The 20541-nt window shown below is 35.9% G+C and overlaps 1 long non-coding RNA gene across 1 annotated transcript; it reads left to right on the top strand.

The window, feature by feature from the left end:
• The first annotated feature begins 16230 nt into the window (after positions 1–16230).
• LOC136229223 (uncharacterized) lies at positions 16231–17988 on the top strand. Its single transcript, XR_010689015.1, has 3 exons — positions 16231–16321; positions 17148–17216; positions 17808–17988. It is a non-coding gene; the product is annotated as an uncharacterized lncRNA (long non-coding RNA).
• The last annotated feature ends 2553 nt before the right edge of the window (positions 17989–20541 follow it).

Genomic DNA, 20541 nt, shown 5'->3' with positions numbered 1-20541 from the left:
TTGAAACCAAATATTCATTTTATTAAGATGTCATTATGTATTACTCCACATAAGTTTAATATTTTTGTTATTGAATAGTATGAAGGTGCAACAACTTAAGATGGGAGAGGACCATGCATATGGGATACCTTCATTAAAAAATCCTCAGGATTCATATGTTTTTAATCAAACCTAAACTGCTCAAACTTTATGATTATTTAAAAAATGTATATATTTTTTAATAAAATTTGGATATGGTGCAGGTTCTGTAGCTGACCACAGTAATGCTAGTATTACCACTCACCAGTATCATAGATACAAGGTAGATATGTTGTTTTTATACGTCATAAATATATTTCTTAATTAATCTAATAACATACATATATATTTCACCAGGAAGATGTGCGTATACTGAAAGACATAGGTTTTGATATTTATAGATTTTCCATCTCTTGGTCTAGAGTTTTACCTAGTAAGTTTACCGTTATATATTTTTATTTATTAGCTCTTTTGAAAAAAAAATAGTTATTTTTTCTTACTTTATTTCTCTTATATGTTGTACAATAATTTAGAAGGAGGCGACGTGGAGGAGTAAATAAAAAAAGGCATCAACCACTATAATAAACTCATTAATCACCTATTATCAAAAGGTTTAATAGCAATGTCCATTTTCCGTATTAATATATTTTATTTACTTTGCAATTTTAAATAAGTAATACATTACTAATTTTAAAGCCTAATATTTTGGTTAGTTTTAGGAAACAATTTCTATTTTCCATTTTGTGTATTAAAAAATCAAAATAGTTTCTTTTTCATTTCTTTTTGTAGTAATCATTATTATATATCGAATTAGTGAAAAATATTTTTTTACTAAAGATTATTATATTTTAAAATTTTATTTAAATTCAACAATATAAATACATTATTGTGATAAGAATTATTATTTATAAAATTATTAAAAACTATAAATAGTAAAATATATGAAAACCAAAAGAACATAATATATATACATACACACGTGGGAGTGACTAAGTAAAAAATAAGAAAAAGAATTAAAATATATGTGAATAGTGGTCGTATAAAGTATAAAATGTATTAGAGCATAAAATATGACAAAAAAAAGTCTTATTTTCTAAATTCTCAATTGAGTAATTTATACAACTAAACAAAAAGTCATGTCTTTCGATTTCGTTGAAAAAATTTCTTAGCAAATGGCCATCTTTTTCATAGCTAACAAACCTTAGACTGTGCTTTAATCTTTGGTATATTTTCACTTTATTTGACAAATTTTAACATTTAAATTTTATAAATATTTTGAATAAAATATTAAGATAAACAAGAACTCATGTTTAAAGACTTTTCCATAAATTGACCTTTATTTCTTCCAAATGTCATTTAAAAGGAAACAAATATATTAAATAATGAATACTTGTTTATTTTGAAGGTATCAAACCGATTGTAACTCTATTCCATTGGGATCTTCCACAAGTTATAGAAGATCAATATCAAGGTTTTCTAAACCCTAAAATTATGTAAGTACAAGTTTAAATATGTGTATGAGAAACGACTATTCATATTAATCTGCTTTAAATATTTGTGTGAGAACTCGTAATTCATATTGTCCTATTATATGACAGTGATGATTTTCATGATTATGTTGAGTTGTGATTTAATACATTTGGCGATCGAGTAAAGCTTTAGGTCACTATAAATGACCCGATGATGTGCACAACAAGGTTATGCAAGTGCAACGTTCGCTCCAAGTAGATGTTCAAACCGTTCAAGATGCTCTGCATGTGATTCCAGTGTTGAACCATACATAGTACACTACAAGAATTCAAGCTTGTTGCGACAATTTAATTTGTCAAAATAAGTTATATTTTTGTCATAAGAAACTTCTTGTTACAAAGTATTTTGTCACCATCCTAGTCACAATAAGCCCGTCTTAATAAGTTTTTAGTGACAAAATTGTATTACCTCATAATTAGTTTTTAATTATTGTTACAACTATAATTTGTCATTAATCTAGCTATTATGACAAAATTTAAATAACCGTGAAATATGATTTATTGTGACTACATAATGTAGTAAGAAAAATGTTACATACACACCCCATACGTAAATGCCCATTGGGCTTGCAGCGTGTACAACACAGGCCTAACCCGCCATGTGTTTTTAATTCTACAAATTTATGAGGTTTTCAGGACTCGAACCCTCAACCGTTTGGTCCAAGCAACTCTAATACCATGTCATGGAACCGTTTGAACTAAAAGCTCAAGATGATTAAGGCTTAATCGTATATCTTATATTAATCTCTGACACATTCTAATCCCCAAATAAATATGAAAATTTGTAAATTGATTTCCTAAACAATAGATTAGTCTAATTTGATAAATATTACTGTCATAATTTGGTTTTGTTTTTTCATTTTTTTACTAATTGTAATTTTGTCATAATAAGTACATTAATTGCAAAAACAGTTATTTTATCGTATGAATGTTTCGTTACATCTTTATATATTTATGACAAAAATGACGTGCCAATTTGTTTTTATCATAATACGTATTAAGTTCTACTTTCTTGTGATAAATATTTCGACAAAATATTTTTTTCTCACAATTTCTTTTGGTTTTTTACATTTTCTTACTAATTATTATTTGATCACAATAAATACATTAGTTGTGAAAAAAAAATATTTTTACATATGAATTTTTATCACAACCTTATGTATTTATGACAAAAATGTGCGACAATTTTTTTTTGTCATAATATTGATTGACTGGTGCTTTATTGTGATAAATATTTGGACGAAACATTATTTTGTCATAATTTTGTTTGGAATTTTCACATTTTTTTACTAATTATTTTTTTGTCACAATAAGTACATTAATTATGACAAAAATTATTTTGTCAGACGAATTTTCGTCACAATATTAGATATTTGTTGTAGTGGTAGCACACCATCTACTCCTTGCTCATGCTGCCGCGATCAAACTATATAAAGAAAAATATCAGGTGAAATCTATATTCATTCAGAATATTAATGTGTAAATAAAATAAATAATCATTTTAAAAATATAAATACTCGTAAAACTATAATTTTATAGCATAATTGATAATAATTTCCTTGTTTGCCAAAAAAATCCTTAGAATGCAAGCATAAAGAGAAATCATAAAATAAATAATCCATTGTACGAGACTCTACTAATAACATCTTAATTATTTAAGTTATGGAAACCTAACATGCTTAATATGATACAGATTGAAAGCGATATATGAAGGTTTTAATCGTAAACCAACAAAGATGTTCTTCTCTAGCTAAAATAGAAGGAGTGAATCCCAATATAACAAGGTATAAACCTTTGGTTCTCAAAGAGAATGATTTTAGATTGATAAAAAGTTGCCCTATCCTTACAAGAGTGGGGTTTAAATACATCCCATAATGATAATAAAGACCAGGACTACCCCTACTAAGGTTACAACAAAGCGGTAGACAAAAGGGTAAAATAGGTAACACGCCCAGACAATTCGTACAGAGGTGCAGGTACGGAATGTCAGGGTGGTTGGTGATTTACTTCGTGAGGAAGTAAGCCTGGGGATCCACCTAGGAACAGAAGTTGATACGCCCTCTCTTATAATCTGAGATCCGCCCCTCTCGTAGACGCCTGGATCCGCTCCACTTGTACATCACTAGGATCCGCCCTGATAGGTGCTTGCGTTGCTTGTGTGGTATGTAGTGTCGGAGGATCCGCTAGGTGTGTTTGGGCGGCGGCCCTAGTTAGGATGTCCGCATCATTCTCTCTTTCTTTAAAAGAGCAGGGCGCTGACTTGCTCGTGTCCAGAGGGCCATCCGGTTTCCACGGGCTGAGGTCACGGACGTTGAAAGCTGGTGACATTTTACCAAGCCAATTTGGCAACGCTATATGATAGGCATTAGTGTTGATCTTTTTGGTGACTTTATATGGCCCATATTTCCTAGGTCGAAGTTTACTGCTTGGGGCGTTGGCGAGTCTCTCTTTACCCAAATATACCATAACCTCATCCCCAACTTCAAACTGTAGGTCCCTGCGGTGCTCATCCGTCTTAGCTTTTAATTTCTGGTTTCTCTCCTCAAGAGTTTCCTTCACCTCCTGATGCATCTATACATAGTCTTTGGCTAGCTGATTAGCGGTCACGTTCCCCTTAGGAAGATGTGCTATATCAAGAGTATGATTCGGGGTCTTCGTATATACCACCGCAAAGGGTGACTTTCCAGTTCCCGAATGTACAGATCCATTGTAGGCGAACTCACCCTGGGCTAAGACCACGTCCCACATCCTAGGCTTATCCTTACACTTGTTGCGCAGTAAGTTTCCCAAAGTTCGATTGACCACTTCTATCTGACCGTCTGTTTGAGGGTGGGCGGTGGTACTAAACTTCAGAGACGTATCAAAAAGGGCCCACAACGTCCGTCAGAAGTGACTTAAGAACTTCGTATCACGATTTGAGACAATGCTTTTCGGTACGCTATGTAGTCTGACAATCTATTTGAAGAATAACTTGGCCGTTGCTGAGGCATCGTTAGTTTTGCGACATGGTATGAAGTGTGCCATCTTCAAAAATCGGTCAACAACGACAAAGATGGAATCCATGCCTCATTGAGTCCTGGGTAATCCTAGGACAAAGTCCATGGATAGATCCTCCCATATAGTTTCTGGTACAGGCAGGGGTAGATTCAAGCCGGCGTTTGTAGTGTGTCCCTTAGTGGTCTGGAAACATAGCATCTTTCTACCAAGTAGGCAACATCCCTCCTCATCTTAGGCTAGAAATAACGGGAACTCACTGCTTCCTATGTCTTGTCTCGCCCAAAATGCCCTCCTAGGCATCCGCCATGTAGATCCCGAACAACCTTTTCACGAATGGAGGTGCAGGGTAAGCAAAGTTGGTTACCCCTCATAAGATACTCATCCATCAAGTGATACGCCCCATTCCCAAGCTGGTGCTGACACTTTTCCTAGATACTACCAAAATCAGGATCCTCCAGGTACTCCCCTCAGATGTGTTCAAAACACTCGACTTCCAGGATCATTGTCTTTAATAGTAACACCCTTCGACTCAAGGCGTCCGCCACCTTGTTCTGTTTTCCAGCCTTATGGATAAGTTTATAGGGGAACTTATCTATGAAGGCGGACCATCGGGTATGCATGGAGCTTCGAAGTTGCTTCTGACTCCCCAGATACTTGAGAGCTTGGTGGTCAGTGTAGAGGATGAATTCTTTCCCCACTAAGTAATGCTCCCATACTTTTAACGCCCTAACTACATCATAAAATTCTTGATCGTACGTGGCCCACTTTTGCCTTACCTCACAGAGCTTCTCACTAAAATACGCAATGGGCCTCTTTTCTTGCATCAAGACACCACCAATCCCAACTCCACTGGCATCACACTCAACTTCGAACAGTTTGTCAAAATTGGGATACGCCAGTACGGGCACTGTACTCAACTTTTCCTTGATCAGGGCGAAGCTCTCCTCTTGAGCATCCGCCCACTTAAACCCCTTTCCCTTCTTCAAACACTCCATCAACGGGGCTACTATGGAACTGAAGTTTTTGATGAATCATCGATAAAATGTTGCTAGCCCATGAAAACTCCTGATATCCCCCACGTTCCTCGGAGTGGGCCATTCTCGGATGGCTCTTACCTTCTCCCCATCAACTTGGACTCCATCGCCACTAACCACGAACCCAAGGAAAACCAGGCTTTCCATGACGAAATCACACTTCTTAGTGTTGGCATATAACTGGTGTTTCCTTAACAGGTCAAACACTGTCTGCAAATGCTCCACATGTTCCACCAAGGTCTGGCTATGAATCAGGATGTCATCAAAGTACACAACTATAAATTTTCCAATCACCGGGCGAAGCACCTGATTCATCAGCCTCATGAATGTACTGGGGGCGTTAGTGATCCCAAATGGCATAACTAACCACTCATACAATCCATCTATGGTCTTGAAGGCGGTCTTCCACTCATCCCCAGATCGAATTCGTATCTGATGATACCCACTTCGGAGATCAATCTTGGAGAAAACTCTGGATCCGCCAAGCTGATCTAGCATGTCATCCAGCCTTGGAATAGGGAACTTATACTTGATAGTGATCTTGTTAATAGCCCTGCTGTCCACACACATCTGCCAAGATCCATCTTTCTTGGGCGTAAGTATGGCTGGAATGGCGCAGGGACTCATACTTTCCCTAACGTATCCCATCTCAATGAGTTCTTCCACTTTCTGCCTCATGGTGTCATCCTCCTTTGGACTCATTCGATAATGGGGTAGGCTTGGTAAACTAGCCCCGGGCACAAGATCGATATGATGTTGGATGTCCCTCAAAGGTGGTAACCCACTTGGCAACTCCTCAAGGAAAAGATCCGGATACTCACCAAGTAGGCGGGTCACTTCATTCGGCATCTCCCGTTCGTCCACTGGGAAGGCTTCGTGATTCGCCTTAACCATTACAACATACACCATCTGGCTCTCTTCACATTCGCTGACAAATGATTTGTGTGTGGGACAGACTACCAAGGTAGACTTCTCGTCAGTCTTTGGCTCTCTCATCATTGGCGTAAGTACGAACTTCACCCCATCCTTTACAAATCTGTAAGTATTCCTTCTTCCTGCGTGGATAGCGTCATTATCAAACTATCAGGGTCTTCCCAACAATAGGTGGCAGGCGTCCATATCGACCACGTCACAACAGACTTCATCTCTATAATCACCAATCTTAATAGGCACCCTGCATCTCTGGTTCACTCTAAGTTCACCCACGTTCTTGATCCATCCAACCCTATAGGGGTCAGGATGCGCCTCTGCCAACAACCCGAATTTCCGAACGGCGCTGCTGCTCATAATGTTCTCTTGGCTCCCACTATCTATTATCACATTGCATCGCTCGCCTTTCACAAGACAGCGGGTCCTGAATAGTCGGTGCCTCTGATCTCCCTCTATTCGGCTGGAGACTAACAAACGCCGTACCACATGAATGGCGTATCTTTCTTCATCCGCCTCGTCATCACCTTCTCCTAAGGGCTAACACAACACTTCGTCCCCCTCTTCATAGTCATCTCCATACCTTTCCACCATATTGGCGCTCTTCCGCCTGGGACACTCGTTGGACCTATGACCTGGCTCGTTGCACCTAAAACATTTAAACAGTATCGGCCTGCCGTATGGTTTGTTGCTCTTAGGTGGTATAGGTACTTCTTTGTAAGGCCTGGTATCTCCGACAGATCCCCTTCCCACACTATTGACTTTGGCCCCACTGGCACTCGCCACCTGCTTGCCTTTGTCATAAGGCTTCATGTTTTCTCTTCCTCCAAGCATATGCTCAGTAGTGGCGGATCTCCTAGATCTCCCGTTTAGTTGGGATTCGGCCTTGAGAGCTAAGTTTCTGGCGTCTTGTACCCGAACCACCATCTACGTGCCAATGCGATCCTCGATGTGGTATTTTAACCCTTCTAGATACCTAGAAGGCTTTTGACTTTCGGTCTCCGACAAAGCCCTTGCCGACAGTCTCAAGAACTCTGATATATACTCATGGACACTCCGGTTTCCTTGAGAGCATCCCCGGTATGAACTATAGATGTACTGCTCATAGTCTGGCGGTAGGAACCGCTCTCTCAACATCACCTTCATCCGTAGCCAAGATCTAATCGGATCCCTTCCCCTTCTTCTCCTTTCTTCTCTCAACTGGTCCCACCAAACTGAGGTGCCACCCTTCAAGCGATACGCCACCAGCCTCACTTTCCTTTCATCAGGAATCCCAGCATACTCAAAGAAACGCTCCACTTCAGATAACCAGTTTAGGAACCCCTCTATATCCAACTCACCTCCAAAAGAGGGTAAGTCTATTTTTAGCCTAAAAGCATCATCTCTGTCAAAGTTTTCTAGATCTAGGTTTGTCCTAGCAACGACCACACGTCTACTGTCAACCGGGCCAACATCCCTCATAGTCCGAAAGGCACCATCATCCCCAATATCTTCAAAGTCATCACTATCACTATCAGCATTATGAACAAGAACAAAGTTGGGTCTTCTTACCTCAGGATCCCTAGGACCCATCCGTGGAAGCTGCACATTTACCAATGGCAGTCTGGGTGGCGTGGGCTGTCTTTTGGGTGGTTGTTCAAGGACTCCTTCCCTCCTCTGGTTTGACTCTTCGGCGGCTGGTCTGATCAAGGCACGGACCTCCAGTTTGAAGTTTTCCAGGGAAGTGGCTAACTCTTGGAACCGTTGGCCGGTTTGCTTCTGTCGCTCAATGTTGGCTTGGATTTGTTCCGCGAGGTGCTCCCTCAGCTCCTCATATCTCTGGTCGCTGGCCTCCATGGAATCTTGCGGTTGTCGGGGTTGAACCATTGCCAAAAAGTTTCGGGTCAGGAAACGATCGGTTCTGATACCAACTGATACAGATTGGAAGCGATATATGAAGGTTTTAATCATAAACCAACAAAGAGGTTCTTCTCTAGCTAAACTAGAAGGAGTGAATCTCAATATAACAAGGTATAAACCTTTGGTTCTCAAAGAGAATGATTTTAGATTGATAAAAAAGTTGCCCTATCATTACAAAACTGGGTTTAAATACATCCCCTAATGATAATAAAGACTAGGACTACCCCTACTAGGGTTACAACAAAGCGGTAGACAAAAGGTAAAATAGGTAACACGCCCAGACAATTCGTACAGAGGTGCAGGTACGGAATGTCAGGGTGGTTGGTGATTTACTTCGTGAGGACGTAAGCCTGGGGATCCGCCTAGGAACATAAGTTGATACGCCCTCTCTTATAATCTGAGATCTGGCCCTCTCGTAGATGTAACATCTCAATTTTGTGCATTCATGACATTTAGACACATGCATTACACGATATTAATTAGCGAATTTAGAATTAATTTTACATCTTACATGTCATTCACCCCATGATAGATTCAAATAGATAATAAAATCGGGATAACGTGTAAATGTAGAAAATAAAGGTAAATGTGTATTCAAAGCACATAAACTAGATGAGTAGTTAATAAATACACAATTAGAATGATAAGTGATTAAATAGAGTCTTAGTTAACACTAATAAGAAGTGTAACAATGAAAGGGGATGTAGTTGGAAATACGAAAATTGGTTTGGGTAAATTGGTAACAATGGTAACCTAGATGGATAAACATAATGATTTAATAAATAGAATAACAAAAAAAACAAAGGATATAGTTCAGATTTATCCTGAACTTTTTGGGTAAGAACTCATTGAAGAAACAAAAAGAGAAAAGGGAAGAGAAGAAGAAGGATAAGAAGAAGAGTTAGAAGAAGAAGAAGGTATGATGTTCACTTGTTTTGTAAAATCAAATTCGTGTCTTTAGAGTCCGATTTTGAGAATCTTAAAGAAGAGAAAGTTGTAAGTTTATGTCTTAGTTAAATTCCAAAATCGTTTCATGCTATTTGAGTAAGTATACTAGGAGATATGATAGTATCAATCAGACTAGGTCTAAGCTACAATCTGTACTTGATTTGTTTCTTTTTGTATAGTTTGGGACATCTTAGGTTCAGAATTTGAGGAAGGTATCAAAATGAAACTTTATCCTTTATGTGTTGAGTAAACCCCTGTAAAGTTTGGTTAGTATTGGATAAGTAGTGAGAAAATCACTAAGGAAGTGTAGGTGTGCTGTGTTGCATAGGTGCTGAAACAGGGTCATCTTGTAAAGTAAATTTTACTGGCAATTATATAGAGCTCCTAAAATTATGATATTTGGATATGTTATACTTATGTATGTCTACTTTGCTTAAAAAAAATAATCAGAGCAATATAAGTTATACGTTTTAAGTTATGTGTAAATTAGCAAAACTGGTACAGACGAGTAGATGCTGAGATAGGGCTTCAAAAGAAATTGTGTCATAATTCGGGTGGTTCTGGAAAAATTATAAACTTTTAATATGATCTTTATATATGAGTCAAGAGTACAACAAAACAAGAATTAGGTCAGTTGGTTTAGTATAGAGAGAGTTACAGGGTTTTTGGTATTGACGGGTGATTGAGAAATATTAGTTGATATTGAAGTTTATGGAATAAAAGAAGAATAAGAACATCAAATGTGGTAAATAAAGAATGATGTCTCTTTAATCATATGTTAAATTATACTTATAGGTACGCACAACTTTGAAGATATTCCGGAGGAAGGTACAAGTCGCCGTCAAGGAAGCTAGCAGCTTAGTTGTGAGTATAAACATGATATGAATATTTTGGTTTCTGAAGTTGTGATTGAAATGTTGATATGAATTGATACTTTGTGATATTGTGAATTGTTTTCCTATGTTTGATGTGAATTGATACTTGATTAAATTACTTGTGATGGAATGACTTAAATGCAAAATATGTGTACATGTTGCATAAAACGTAAATAACGTTGTGGCATACCAGTTTAGGCACTTATGACTACTTGATTATATGGACTACTTGGACCTATATGGTTAGATATATGGACTACTTGGACCTATATGGTCAGATGGACTACTTGGACCTATATGGTCAAATATATGGACTACTTGGACCTATATGGTCATTTACATGGACTACTTGATTATATGGGCCGAAAGGTCGAATTATGAAATTACAATCCATGTGTTACCGTTTACCTGCTACTTGATCCAAAGAAGTGTCTAGTTGGTGATGTCACAACAAAATTAATAAAAGGCTTATCATTTGCATATGCATGAATTTGTACGTGTGTATGGGTATGTGATTTGTAATTCATGGATTGTTGGTTGATGAAGTAGATGAACAAGAGTTTCTAGAAGGTTCAGATATTGTAGATAACATGGATGAAAGGTTGGTTGGATGTGTTTCATCTCGCGCTCTCTCCTCTCATTCCCAGCCTGTAGAATATTTGAAGTTTGGGTGAAATACAAACATAGTCTGTAATATATGTAATCATAAATAAAGTCTGTAATATAAATGGTTACATATATGTATGTGTTTTTGTATGTTTTGAATGACTATGAGATATAGAATAAATATTGTCTAATATGTGTTAAAAATAAGTGATATACGACTAGGGTGTTACATTTGTTGGTATTAGAGCAGGGATATGACGATAGGGACATACATATGCATACATGACATCATATTTATATGCATTATCTATAACATGAGATTGTAATCATATAGGTTTGTGGAAGTTGGTGAAGAGAATAGGAACGGAATGGAAATGAGGAGAGTGGAACCAGTCAGATCAATTTTTGTAGGAGCACCACAAAATCAACCACATGACAATGCACAAGCATCACCTGCACATTCTCATGCATCAAATTTGCATCGTCAAGCTCCTCCTTTTGAGCAGATACAGAATCAAATGGTTCAAAGGGAAAGGAGGTTCGATAAACTGAAAAAGCAAGGTGCTGAAGAATTTACTGGTACCACTGATCCTACACAAGCAGAAAGATGGTTGAAGAGGATAGAGAGGGTTTTCAACTTGATGAAGTGCACACCTGAAGAAAAATTTGACTATGTTGTGTTCTTACTTCAGGGAGATGCATATGATTGGTGGGAAACTATTCCTAACAGTACTATTCAGCCTCCTGTTTTGACATGGGATGATTTTGTTCTTGAGTTTCGCAATAACTACATGCCAGAAGTGTATTTAGATGATAAAAGGAGAGAATTCTTGAATTTGAAACAGGGAAAAATGAGTGTAGCTGAATATGAAGTGAAATTTAATCAGTTGTCAACTTATGTATCTTCTTTGGTGGCAACAGAAAAAGATAAATGCAGACAATTTGAAGAAGGGTTGAGGTTTGAGATTCGAAATAGAATTACAGCTTCTGATCTTGAAACATATGTGAAACTTAAAGCTGCAGCAATTAGAGGTGAAAGGTTAGAAAGGGAGAGAGTTGATTTCAGATCAAAAAGGGGGTACAGTGATTTTAAGGCTGAACAAAGTAAAAAGTTTACCAAGCGCCAGGCTAATTCATCTCCTTCCCAATTATCCAATAAAGGAGCGTATTCTGCAAATAGAGGAGGGAGAATGAGTGCTCCATCTTATTCAAGGCAGAGTCAGAGACAAAGCTTAGGGTTGAGATCTGCATGCAATGAATGTGGAAGATATCATGAGGGAGAATGTAGGAAATTGACTGGAGGATGTTTTTACTGTGGCTCTTTAGACCATTTGATATGTAATTGTCCAAAACAAAGAGAAGCTGAGAAAGAGGGTTTTGAGGCTACAGTGCAAAATACTAGAGCAAGTGGAATTGTTGCACCAGCAGGCAGAGGTAGGGGTAGAGGAACAAGTACTACTCCAGAAACCACATGTCCCAAAAATACAACCCGATCTATCCAAAATTCACATTTGCTGAATTTTGCATATAACTGCTTCTTCCTCAATATCTGTAACACGTTTTTCAAATGTTGTTCGTGTTCTTCCTTACTTTTTGAATACACTAGGATGTCATCAATGAAAACAATTACAAACTTGTCAAGGTACTTCTGAAATACCTTATTCATTAGTGCCATAAATGTCGCTGGTGCATTTGTCAACCCAAATGGCATCACAAGAAATTCATAATGTCCATATCGAGTTCGAAAAGCAGTCTTTGAAACATCTTTCTCTGCAATTTTAAGTTGATGATACCCCGATCTTAAATCAATTTTAGAAAATACACATGCTCCCTGTAGCTGATCAAATAAATCATCTATCCGAGGTAAAGGATATTTGTTTTTCATAGTGACCCGATTCAACTATCTATAATCAATACATAACCGCATTGTGCCATCTTTCTTCTTGACAAACAAGACTGGAGCACCCCAAGGAGACACACTAGGTCTGATAAACCCCTTATCAAGTAGCTCCTGCAATTGTGTCTTCAACTCTTTTAATTCAACTGGAGCCATTCTATATGGTGGAATAGAAATTGGTGCAGTTCCCGGAATTAAATCAATTGTAAATTATGTCTCTCTGTCAGGCGGTAAACCCAGTAAGTCTACTGGAAACACATCTGGAAAGTCCTTCACCATCGAAAGACTTTCAAGTGTTGCACTTGTTGCTTTGGTATCAATAACATGTGCTAAATATGCTTGGCATCCACCCTTAATTAAACGAAAAGCTCTAACTGCTGAAATTAGACAATTAGGTACAATCTGATGGTCTCCGTGAAAAACAACTCTTGGCTGATCTGGTGGCTCAAAAATAACCTCTTTAGTGAAACATTTAACAGTTGCATGATGCGTTGTCAACCAATCCATACCCAGTATCACATCAAATTCTCTCATATTCAGCAATATCAAGTCTGCACTCAATTCTACTGAGCCAATTTGAATCAAACAATTCTGATACACCTGATTTACCATCACAAACTCTCCTAATGGAGTCCCCACATTTAAATCAAACCCCAAGGATTCACAATCTATGTCCAAATGTGATGCCAGATTTGATGATATAAATGAATGAGAGGATCCTGAATCAATTAATGCATAAGCTTCTAGATTACATATTAAAAGTTTACCTGTAACAACTTGTGGTGCATCAATGGCTTCCTGTCGATTTAAAGCAAATGCTCGAACTTGAGTTGGATGTTTAGAACTCTGAGTTTCAGATCTACCAATGCCTCCAGTCAGGGTATACAAGTAGATCCTCAGAAGATTGAAGCAATAGTTAAATGGGAAGCACCGAAAAATGTAGCAGAAGTAAGGAGTTTTCTAGGCTTAGCGGGATACTATAGACGATTTGTTGAAGGGTTTTCTCTCATTGCTACTCCATTGAGAAAGTTATTAAGAAAGAATGTGTCATTTCAATGGACAGAGGCTTGTCAGAAAAGTTTTGAAGAGTTAAAAAGGCGGTTAACTTATGCTCCAATTTTGACAATTCCTAATGGCACAGGTGGATTTGTGGTATATAGCGATGCATCTCATCAAGGTTTGGGGTGTGTTTTAATGCAACATGGTAAGGTAATTGCATATGCATCTAGACAATTAAAATCATATGAATTATCTTACCCTGTGCATGATCTTGAACTTGCTGCTGTGGTGTTTGCTTTGAAAATTTGGAGACATTATTTGTATGGAGAAACATTTCAAATCTTCACTGATCATAAGAGTTTGAAATATTTACTGAGTCAAAAGGAGTTGAATATGAGACAGAGAAGATGGTTGGAATTATTAAAAGATTATGATTGCACTATAGAATACCATCCTGGAAAAGCGAATGTGGTTGCAGATGCTTTAAGCAGAAAATCCAGCGGCATGTTGGCTAATGTTCAGGTATCCAAATTCCCTTATTTGGTGCAATTATGAGCCATGAATGTTGAGTTGAATGTGAATCAGAATGGAGTTTTGTTGGCTAATTTTAAAGTGAGGCCAATGTTACATGATAAGATAAAAGAAGCTCAGACCCGAGACCCAAAGTTGAAGCAGATAATGGAGAGTGTTGAACAGGGAAAGAGTACTAATTTTACGATTGAAAATGGTGCTTTGATGTTAGAACAAAGAATTTGTGTGCCAGATGTTGATAATCTTCGGAAGGAGATTCTAGAAGAAGCTCATACTGCTCCATACACTATGCATCCTGGTATGACAAAAATGTACAATACTTTGCGGACTCATTTTTGGTGGCCTAAGATGAACAAATATGTAGCAGAATATGTTTCTAAATGTTTGACTTGTCAACAAATAAAAGTTGAACATCAAGCTCCAGTGGGAAAATTGCAACCTTTGTCAATACCAGTTTAGAAGTGGGAAAGAATAACTATGGATTTTGTCTATGGGCTTCCAAGAACTCCAGGTAAGAATGATGCTGTTTGGGTGATTGTGGATCGATTGACAAAGTCAGCTCACTTTTTACCTATACAGTGGGGTTGTTCGCTTGAGAATTTGGCTAAGAAGTATGTGAATGAAATTGTTCGATTACATGGAGTACCACTGTCTATTGTATCTGATAGAGACCCACGATTTACATCACGGTTCTGGATGAGTTTACAGCAAGCATTGGGCACAAAATTGAATTTTAGTACCGCATTTCATCCTCAAACAGATGGCCAGTTAAAGAGAACGATTCAAACACTAGAAGATATGCTTCGGGCTTGTGTTCTAGAGTTCAAAGGTGCGTGGGATGAATATATTGCCTTGATAGAATTTGCTTATAACAATCATTATCATAGCAGTATAGGTATGGCACCATATGAAGCATTGTATGGAAGAAAATGTAGAAGTCCAATCTACTGGGATGAAGAAGGCATGCGTGTTTTAGAAGGTCCTGAGATTGTGCAAAATACAATGAAGAAAGTGAAGGTAATCAGAAGCAATTGAAAGCAGCACAGGATAGACAGAAAAGTTATGCTGATCAGCACAGGAGAGAAATGGAATATGCTAAGGGAGACAAAGTATTTCTACGAGTATCACCTTGGAAAGGCGTAATGAGGTTTGGAAAGAAAGGTAAATTAAGTCCAAGGTATATTGGACCGTATGAAATTCTTGAAAAAGTTGGTCCTCTTGCTTACAAGTTAGCATTACCACCAGAATTAGCTCAGATCCATGATGTTTTTCATGTAAGTATGCTCAGAAGATACCGATCATATCCTACACATATTCTAGGTAGTCAAGAAATTGAAGTTGCTGATAATCTTAGTTACGTGGAAGAGCCAGTAGCAATCATTGGGTATAAAAGCAAACAATTACGGAACAAAGAGATACCCTTAGTTAAGGTACTATGGAGAAGTCATTCAGTAGAGGAAGCTACATGGGAAACTGGAGAAAGGATGAGGAAGGAGTACCCATACTTATTTCACGAATCAGGTAATGAATTTCCGGAGGAAATTCTTTAAAAGAGGAGGAGAAATGTAACGTCTCAATTTTGTGCATTCATGACATTTAGACACATGCATTACACGATATTAATTAGCGAATTTAGAAATAATTTTACATCTTACATATCATTCACCCCATGATAGATTCAAATAGATAGTAAAATCGGGATAACGTGTAAATGTAGAAAATAAAGGTAAATGTGTATTCAAAGCACATAAACTAGATGAGTAGTTAATAAATACACAATTAGAATGATAAGTGATTAAATAGAGTCTTAGTTAACACTAATAAGAAGCGTAACAATGAAAGAGGATGTAGTTGGAAATACGAAAATTGGTTTGGGTAAATTGGTAACAATGGTAACCTAGATGGATAAACATAATGATTTAATAAATAGAATAACAAAAAAAACAAAGGATATAGTTTAGATTTATCATGAACCTTTTGGGTACGAACTCATTGAAGAAACAAAAAGAGAAAAGGGAAGAGAAGAAGAAGGATAAGAAGAAGAGTTAGAAGAAGAAGAAGGTATGATGTTCACTTGTCTTGTAAAATCAAATTCGTGTCTTTAGAGTCCGATTTTGAGAATCTTAAAGAAGAGAAAGTTGTAATTTTATGTCTTAGTTAAATTTCAAAATTCTTTTCATGCTATTTGAGTAAGTATACTAGGAGATATGATAGTATCAATCAGACTAGGTCTAAGCTGCAATCTGTACTTGATTTGTTTCTTTTTGTATAGTTTGGGACATCTTAGGTTCTGAATTTGAGGAAGGTATCAAAATGAAACTTGATCCTTGATGTGTTGAGTAAACCCCTGTAAAGTTTGGTTAGTATTGGATAAGTAAGTAGTGATAAAATCACTAAGGAAGTGTAGGTGTGTTGTGTTGCATAGGTGCTGAAACAGGGTCATCTTGTAAATTTTACTGGCAATTATATAGAGCTCCTAAAATTATTATATTTGGATATGTTATACTTACGTATGTCTAGTTTTCTTACCAAAAAGAATCAAAGCAATAGAAGTTATACGTTTTAAGTTATGTGTCAATTAGACAAACTGGTACAGACGAGTAGATGCTGAGATAGGGCTTCAAAAGAAATTGTGCCATAATTCGGGTGGTTCTGGAAAAATTATAAAATTTTAATATGATCTTTATATATGAGTCAAGAGTACAACAAAACAAGAATTAGGTCAGTTGGTTTAGTATAGAGAGAGTTACAGGGTTTTTGGTATTGATGGGTGATTGAGAAATATTAGTTGATATTGAAGTTTATGGAATAAAAGAAGAATAAGAACATCAAATGTGGTAAATAAAGAATGATGTCTCTTTAATCATATGTTAAATTATATTTATAGGTACACACAACTTTGAAGATATTCCGGAGGAAGGTACAAGTCGTCGTCAAGGAAGCTAGCGGCTTAGTTGTGAGTATAAACATGATATGAATATTTTGGTTTCTGAAGTTGTGATTGAAATGTTGATATGAATTGATACTTTGTGATATTGTGAATTGTTTTCCTATGTTTGATGTGAATTGATACTTGATTAAATTACTTATGATGGAATGACTTAAATGCAAAGTATGTGTACATGTTGCATAAAACGTAAATAACGTTGTGGCATACCAGTTTAGGCACTTATGACTACTTGATTATATGGACTACTTGGACATATATGGTCAGATATATGGACTAAATGGACCTATATGGTCAGATGGACTACTTGGACCTATATGGTCAAATATATGGACTACTTGGACCTATATGGTCATTTACATGGACTACTTGATTATATGGGCCGAAAGGTCGAATTATGAAATTACAATCCATGTGTTACCGTTTACCTGCTACTTGATCCCGGGAAGCGTCTAGTTGGTGATGTCACAACAAAATTAATAAAAGGCTTATCATTTGCATATGCATGAATTTGTACGTGTGTATGGGTATGTGATTTGTAATTCATGGATTGTTTATATTCACTGAGTGGCGACTCATATAAATCGCTAAATTTTTCAGTTGGTTGATGAAGTAGATGAACAAGAGTTTCTAGAAGGTTCAGATATTGTAGATAACATGGATGAAAGGTTGGTTGGCTGTGTTCCATCTCGCGCTCTCTCCTCTCATTCCCAGCATGTAGAATATTTGAAGTTTGGGTGAAATACAAACATAGTCTGTAATATATGTAATCATAAATAAAGTCTGTAATATAAATGGTTACATATATGTATGTGTTTTTGTATGTTTTGAATGACTATGAGATATAGAATAAATATTTTCTAATATGTGTTAAAAATAAGTGAGATGCGACTAGGGTGTTACAGTAGACGCCTGGATCCGCTCCACTTGTATATCACTAGGATCCGCCCTAATAGGTGCTTGCGTTGCTTGTGTGGTATGTAGTGTCGGAGGATCCGCCAGGTGTGTTTGGGCGGCGGCCCTAGTTATGATGTCTGCATCATAATAGACTCACAAACATAAAATAATAAAATATTTATTAATTTATTTAATTTCTTTCAATTAAAACTTTGTAGATTTCCAAAAAAGGTCAAATTGGAATTTCACTAAATACTAACCGGATGGTCCCATACACAAATTCACAAAAAGACCAACTAGCAACAGATCGAGGTTTTGCTTTTACATATGGTTGGTATGTATTTATTTATTTTTATTTATGTTTGAATATATATAAATATGGATATGTATATCAAAATAAAATAAAATGGAACTGAATTTACTTTTTTGTTCTGTTGAAGGTTTATGGAGCCACTATATTCTGGATCTTACCCACTAGAAATGATTGTTAATGTGAGAAAAAGATTACCAAATTTTACTAAGGAGGAATCCAATACGATTAAAGGATCTTATGATTTCATCGGAATTAATTACTATACTACGAGATATATTGCTGATACTCATTGTCGAACTCAAAATTTGAACTACATCACTGACGCTTGTATCGATATTAAAGTATATAAATCAACTTTTTTCTTCACTAAAATTACCTTATTATTTTCTAATCAAAGAAATTACTTACTTTAGGTGAACGAAATGGAATTCCAATTGGTTCTCATATAGAGGTATAATTTATAAATTAATATAAAACTTAAGTATCATAAAGTGACTTTTTTTATTTATCATGCTACTCTTTATTTCTTGAAATATTTTTATTAGAATTTTTCAAATAAATATTGTTATAATTTAATTATGTAGAGAGTAATTAAAGTTCCTAAAGCTAATTTAATTGCACATGGTACTTGGATGTATATCTATCCAGAAGGGCTTCAATATTATCCACTTTACATCAGAAACAAGTACAATGGCCCCATAATCTATATTACAGAGAATGGTAAAAAAAACATACACAAATAAGAATAATAAACAATTATTTTGTTTTGTATTAGGAGTTGCTGAGCATAAAGATAACACAAGTTTTATTTTTGAAGATGATAAAGTGAGAATAGAATATTTTCATAGTCATCTAAGTCGCACTCTTGAAGCAATAAGGTGAGTATTATAAATTACAAAAAAAAAACTATAATGGTGATTTTGTTGATAAAAAATGAATAGATGACTTGAACAGGCTTGGAGTAAACGTAAAGGGGTACATAGCATGGTCGTTTTTAAACAATTTTGAGTGGACAGCTGGCTACACAGCCAAATCCGGAATAGTTCATATTGACTTCAAAAATGGATTCAAAATATACCCAAAACAATCATCATTTTGGTTCAAAAAATTTCTTACTGTTACTAGTATAGAGTAGTGTAATAACCCTATTTTGAACCAATTAGTTATATATTTTTAATTCTCTTTACCTTATTGAAAAATACTAAAGTGTATTTATATAGATATAATATTACAGTTTAGGACCCTACCAAATAAATGTTTATTAAAAAAAGAAAAAAAAGAAAAAAAAACAAACAAACCTACCTGTTTCCGCGTTTTGAAAGAAAAGAAAAGAAAACAAGTTTTCCTCCCTAGTTTTCCAAGGAAGAGCCGCCGATGTACTGTTGAAAGCTGCATCTTTTCTCTTGAAATTCTGAATCAACAAATTGTTGGGAGCCTTTCATCAAATTATTAAGTAAGTTTGGTGTGGTGATGAAATAGTTTTTTTTTTTTTGTATTTTATATATATATATAATTTGTTTCTTTGTGCATAGACCATCATTACCTTTTCCATGGACAATTAGAAACCTTGGAACCTGCACAACATTTTGATGTTTTCAACAAATAAAATATAGATATTATTATTATTTTAATTCATTTATATTGCTATTTTGTTGGATCTTCTTTTTACCAATGATTCCACTTCTTTTATGTTCTAGTTTGAAAATTATATAAATATATATATATATATATATATATATATATATATATATATATATATATATTAAACTAAGTTGTGTCTTTGATTTTATTGTATTATATTTGTTTTAGCCAATGAATTATTTGAAACAACTACTACAAGTGATGTGATTTTCCAATTTTGAAACAACCTCTGCTACTATTAAACCTTAAATCGTTTAAATGCTTTCATTAGTTTTTTTTTTCTTTTTCTTTTTTTTTTCTTTTTCTTTTAAGATAAGTGGCTATGGCATAGCACTGTTTAAGACTAGTTAACATGATCTTCCCCTCATTTACCTTGTATCCGTAGCAATTTAGTTTGGGTTGAGTTTGGATTAATCGGTTCATGTCCTTCTTGATCAATAGGGAATTCTGAATTTGCCCCAACGCTTGATTGACAAAAATAAA

This window comes from Euphorbia lathyris, chromosome 5 (assembly GCF_963576675.1).
Source record: "Euphorbia lathyris chromosome 5, ddEupLath1.1, whole genome shotgun sequence".
NCBI lineage: Eukaryota > Viridiplantae > Streptophyta > Magnoliopsida > Malpighiales > Euphorbiaceae > Euphorbia > Euphorbia lathyris.
The sequence above is the reverse complement of the archived record's forward strand: the minus strand, read 5'-3'. Positions and strand labels throughout refer to the sequence as shown.